The sequence below is a fragment of the Stylophora pistillata genome, chromosome 5 (assembly GCF_964205215.1).
Source record: "Stylophora pistillata chromosome 5, jaStyPist1.2, whole genome shotgun sequence".
Classification (NCBI taxonomy): domain Eukaryota; kingdom Metazoa; phylum Cnidaria; class Anthozoa; order Scleractinia; family Pocilloporidae; genus Stylophora; species Stylophora pistillata.
This window is the reverse complement of record NC_142523.1, coordinates 28,241,651-28,247,767: the sequence shown is the minus strand read 5'-3', so window position 1 is coordinate 28,247,767 and position 6,117 is coordinate 28,241,651. Positions and strand designations below refer to the sequence as shown.

Sequence of the window (6,117 nt, the reverse complement as noted above, 5' to 3'; positions counted from 1 at the left end):
ACCGCAACAAAAAGGAGCTTGCATGGCAAGACGTCGCATGGAAGACTGGTTTCCCTCAGGTAATTATTGCTTTCTCTCATCATTTCTAGGCTAAGTTTAAGATTAACAAGGTTTACCTCATGAAGCTTTTCCATGGTATTGATAGTTCTCGCGTCCACTTTATTTTGATATTAACGTAATACAAACCAGTTCGTACAATTGAAGAATTCGCCCGAAATGGCAAGCTGTTTCTCTTGTGACTGGATATTATTTGATAAAATGAAGCACATGGTTGATCTCTATCAAGTATCGTTGTGTGCAAAGTAGGTTTGAGGTTTTTCAAACTGAAACGGGCCAATATAGACTAAGAATTGATGCTTATAATTTTTAGGTAAAGATGCAGACTCTGCTTTCAAAAACCTGAGGGACAGATATTCAAGAAACAAGAAGAAAGTACAGAGTGTTAACGTCAGTGGAGCGGATACACAATCTGTCATAGATGCCAAAAGTGAAACAAGCGACATGTGAATGTGTTTGGCCTGGCTGGATCCATATGTTCAACCCCGTCGATCTTCCAGTAATCTTATAGTGATAGATGAAACCTCACAACTAGATGATGCTGATATTGAAGATGAAGGTATATGCACCCCAGTAGACAGCAGCTCTGGTAGTGCATATACCTTACTTCATTACTTAGACGTTAATGATTTTGGCTTTGAGCCAAAATCATTAACGTCTCAGTCATTAAAGTCTAAAGTAACTGGTCAGCCAAAATACCTGCATGCCAAACGCCCTAGAGTAAATAATGAAGCTATTGAAGGAGCTGCAATGGATTTTCTCAAATCTATTGGAAATCACCTTGTAAGTAGAGACAGTCAGAGAGAACAAAAAGATGAAGAACGCCTTTTTGGAGAACTGGTAGCTGCCCAATTGAGAAAGATGCCAACACAAGAAAGACTGACGACCAAAATGGAAATAAACAATTTGATTTTTTCACGCTTATTAAAGATTAATTCTCAAGAAGTTAATACTATGTAGCTTCTAGGTGCCCTGAAACTGCTAGCAGTAGTTTCATGTCTGAGCTGGGTAATGTAGAGGCTGTTTCAACATATCCCCCAGGTTACTTCCTCCAGCAACGTCGACACGAGGGGTTATAAATGCCAAGAGCATCCACCCTACTTAGTTATGTATTGGTATTTGAAACAAGGCATAATTGTCTGAGTCTGCTGTGATGCAATGTCAACATTATTTCATTATTACAAAAGTATTGAAATAATTATTGTACAAGTTATAGTTATAGATTATAAAATAATTATAAATTGAGAGTTGTGTTCTTTTCAAAGAAACAGTTTTGAAACTATTCCCATTTCACATGGGTGTTGTCATAAACAAAAGGATTGTGTTGTTGAATGTTGAAAGCATTTAACCGGTTCCTGACCATGTCAATCAGCCAATCCCTCCTTTCTCAAACTCAAAACACATCATTGATCTCTTGTTTCCTTAGTGACAGCCTTACTCATAATCTGTGTATTATGTACAAAAACATCAACAGGACAATTCGTATGTAAAGTATTGTGTTATCATATTTATGACAAGACAGCAATTTATACAAGTGTTATAAAGACAAATTGCATTTACCTCTCTCAGAGATATCACTCTAGAATCTAGAAGGGGTTGAAATTGCTGGTTATGGATATTCCATATTCAATAAGAAAAGGACATGGATTGTTGACTGTCACCAGAAGCCAAATAACGTATGGTCAGTGCAAGACGTTCTGATGGTGAGATAGGCTGTCTGAATTTTATAACTTGCTTCTTATAAGTGGGCCAACCTTGGAAACGAGGCAATCAAAACAGTCGTGACATTCTCATGTAACTAAAATGAGACCAATAATCATTCAATGAACCAATGACTGAACTTTATATCTGAACAATAATATTTCGAGCGTGCCCTTGTAACATCATGTTGAACTAAAATTGGAATGGAAAATTTACTGTAGCATATACAAAGTAACAGTACTGAGGCAAAAAATATATTTATCAAGTTTATATTTTCATGCTATTTTCAGGGATTTTTTTAAAATAAAATAACATACAAAAACTTGCCTGCAAAATAACAAAACGCCAGCGGCAATAATGTTCGGAGTGTAAGCCTTTTACACTAGTTTTTCAGCAGACTTTTAAAATTCGCTTACCGAAAGTATAGCTCTCTGTCACTACCACGAAGTTCCAAAACAAGGTAATTGAACTCCCCTTGAGCTTTCTTGCGACAATACATCTCCCTTACCCAAAACCTTCTAGGTCTGATGGATCTTCTGGCACTACGTCGTCTTCGTAAGCGAAAAAAGTAAATTACAAGCAACGCAAAGAGAAAGATTTCATCTTCATCCACCATCTTGATTGTAGTCGAGGAAGACTGGTAACGAAGAATTTTTTGATACTGCGCCTGCGTATGCTCTTATGCTTATGTTCTGTGTTCTCACTTGCTTATGCTTGTGCTTGTGCTTATTCTTGGGCTTGTTCTTTTAGCGCTAGTGAAAACCGGCCTTGAGCATGAACGTAGTACATGGGACACATCGTCGCTTTAGAGATGCGGCATGGTCGGTTTTTTAAAGTCTCGTTTGAATTGTGCATAAGCGCGAACTTCTCCTTCAAATCGCAGCAATTCTATTTTTTATAACTGAAGGTTCGAAGACGGGAAAGTCTCTCTCTTTGCTATTTTATCATCTTTTGGACCGATTAACGACCTGAGCTTTTCAGTCATATCATCGAGCCGGCATTGTATCTGTGATGCAAATTTTATAGCGTTTTCTGAAGTGTCATGGTCTGCTAAATCTAAAACGTCAACGTTTGCAATTTTACACTCGGCATACGCATCTTCTATCTGTCTTAAAGACCTTTCCAGAGCATGTGCGGCAATGTTATTATCACGAATATGCTTTCTATTATTACAGATAGTGCCAAAAACTGTTTGCGCTTTCGCGCGCATTGTAAGTGCCTTTTCTGCTTTCCTCTTTCTTTCCGCGCGCTCCTTCATTTCTGTTTCATGACGTAATGTGTTCTCTCGCATGACAATTTCTGATCTAACTGATTTCTGTATATACTGGATTTTACGCGCTGTCGCTTCTACAAACAGGTCCCGCAACTCGGTAATCCACCTCTCCGTGACTTCCAGTTCTTCATCCGTTAAATACATCGTCTATAGATCGTGCTTACTTTCAACGATATCCCATGCTTCTGAAAGCCTCACGTAATTACCTTGGACCATTTTTCGTACTTGGTCGGCATCTATAGGCTTCAGGAGTTCATTGCGCATCCTGGTAAACATTGCTTTGGCTGTTCGTCGAATGTTTTTGGCTTCTTCTGCCATCTCAGTGATATCCGTCACGGTCCTCGGAGTTACCGATTGGGATTCGAATGTTTCGTCAGTTATGGGCTTTTGGTTCACTGTTATCAAACATCTTTATTGACGACTATAGTGTCAGACAATCAAAGAAGTGCGTTCGAATCCTAAAAGGAAGTCACATTGTTATAAAATGCTCAGATAATAAAGTATACGAAACGATTTGATATTTAACAAGTGAGTCGACCAGGTCCACAGCTGATAAATGACTTACATTAGTATTATGACATCACTATAACGTACCTTATTAGCGGATAAATTAACTTAATGATCAATAATAGAATTTCTCGACGAAGCAGTCTTCAGGTTTCAAAATACATTCCATTCTTTGGGAAGCCTTTGGTTGTATTTGCATAGAATGCACTTACTTTCGAGCGGCTGAATAATATCGATCGAGATAGCTTGGAAGTTACGACAACAATAACAAACAGGTAGCTGCATTTGACATAGGATTTGTTCCATTTTGTTATTGATAAAAGCAAAAAGGGCCCTGCAACCCGATTCCCTTTTTTTGGACGACTTTTCATATTTCTAAAGTATTAAAAAGTCTGATCGTAACGCCCTTCGCTATTCACTACTCGCAAAATAACTTTCTACGTAGTCTCCGAATAGACGAGATTTCAACCAACACAGTTTCCTGCCATTTTTTCTGGGAATAAAGGTTAATGATAAGTATGCTAAAATGATTAACAACAGTTGACTATTTGTTGTTTTCTTTCTTTCATTTCACCTCATGCTCAACAGGGTGTAAGTACCTATTTATTGTGCTACGTATGTTTACCTATTCCTTAACTGATTTAATTGTTTGAGATCAAAGTACTCGTATTTCAAACAAGCCTTTGGTTGTATTTGCATAGAATGCACTTACTTTCGAGCGGCTGAATAATATCGATCGAGATAGCTTGGAAGTTACGAGAACAATAACAAACAGGTAGCTGCATTTGACATAGGATTTGTTCCATTTTGTTATTGATAAAAGCAAAAAGGGCCCTGCAACCCGATTCCCTTTTTTTGGACGACTTTTTATATTTCTAAAGTATTAAAAAGTCTGATCGTAACGCCCTTCGCTATTCACTACTCGCAAAATAACTTTCTACGTAGTCTCCGAATAGACGGGATTTCAACCAACACAGGTTTCCTGCCATTTTTTCTGGGAATAAAGGTTAATGATAAGTATGCTAAAATGATTAACAACAGTTGACTATTTGTTGTTTTCTTTCTTTCATTTCACCTCATGCTCAACAGGGTGTAAGTACCTATTTATTGTGCTACGTATGTTTACCTATTCCTTAACTGATTTAATTGTTTGAGATCAAAGTACTCGTATTTCAAACAAGCCTTTGGTTGTATTTGCATAGAATGCACTTACTTTCGAGCGGCTGAATAATATCGATCGAGGTAGCTTGGAAGTTACGAGAACAATAACAAACAGGTAGCTGCATTTGACATAGGATTTGTTCCATTTTGTTATTGATAAAAGCAAAAAGGGCCCTGGAAGCCGTTTCCCTTTTTTTGGACGACTTTTTATATTTCTAAAGTATTAAAAAGTCTGATCGTAACGCCCTTCGCTATTCACTACTCGCAAAATAACTTTCTACGCAGTCTCCGAATAGACGAGATTTCAACCAACACAGGTTTCCTGCCATTTTTTCTGGTTATAAAGGTTAATGATAAGTATGCTAAAATGATTAACAACAGTTGACTATTTGTTGTTTTCTTTCTTTCATTTCACCTCATGCTCAACAGTTGGTAAGTACCTATTTATTGTGCTACGTATGTTTACCTATTCCTTAACTGATTTAATTGTTTGAGATCAAAGTACTCGTATTTCAAATAAGCCTTTGGTTGTATTTGCATAGAATGCACTTACTTTCGAGCGGCTGAATAATATCGATCGAGATAGCTTGGAAGTTACGAGAACAATAACAAACAGGTAGCTGCATTTGACATAGGATTTGTTCCATTTTGTTATTGATAAAAGCAAAAAGGGCCCTGGAAGCCGTTTCCATTTTTTTGGACGACTTTTTATATTTCTAAAGTATTAAAAAGTCTGATCGTAACGCCCTTCGCTATTCACTACTCGCAAAATAACTTTCTACGTAGTCTCCGAATAGACGAGATTTCAACCAACACAGGTTTCCTGCCATTTTTTCTGGTTATAAAGGTTAATGATAAGTATGCTAAAATGATTAACAACAGTTGACTATTTGTTGTTTTCTTTCTTTCATTTCACCTCCTCCTCAACAGTTGGTAAGTACCTATTTATTGTGCTACGTATGTTTACCTATTCCTTAACTGATTTAATTGTTTGAGATCAAAGTACTCGTATTTCAAACAAGCCTTTGGTTGTATTTGCATAGAATGCACTTACTTTCGAGCGGCTGAGTAATATCGATCGAGATAGCTTGGAAGTTACGAGAACAATAACAAACAGGTAGCTGCATTTGACATAGGATTTGTTCCATTTTGTTATTGATAAAAGCAAAAAGGGCCCTGCAACCCGATTCCCTTTTTTTGGACGACTTTTCATATTTCTAAAGTATTAAAAAGTCTGATCGTAACGCCCTTCGCTATTCACTACTCGCACAATAACTTTCTACGTAGTCTCCGAATAGACGAGATTTCAACCAACACAGGTTTCCTGCCATTTTTCCTGGGAATAAAGGTTAATGATAAGTATGCTAAAATGATTAACAACAGTTGACTATTTGTTGTTTTCTTTCTTTCATTTCACC

At 37.2% G+C, this 6,117-nt stretch overlaps 1 long non-coding RNA gene across 1 annotated transcript; it reads right to left on the bottom strand.

Moving 5' to 3' along the window:
* Positions 1-2,011: 2,011 nt before the first annotated feature.
* Positions 2,012-3,770, bottom strand: LOC148731245 (uncharacterized). Its single transcript, XR_016001380.1, has 2 exons — positions 3,626-3,770; positions 2,012-3,489 (listed from the first exon to the last, which is right to left on the bottom strand). It is a non-coding gene; the product is annotated as an uncharacterized LOC148731245 (long non-coding RNA).
* Between the last annotated feature and the right edge of the window lie 2,347 nt (positions 3,771-6,117).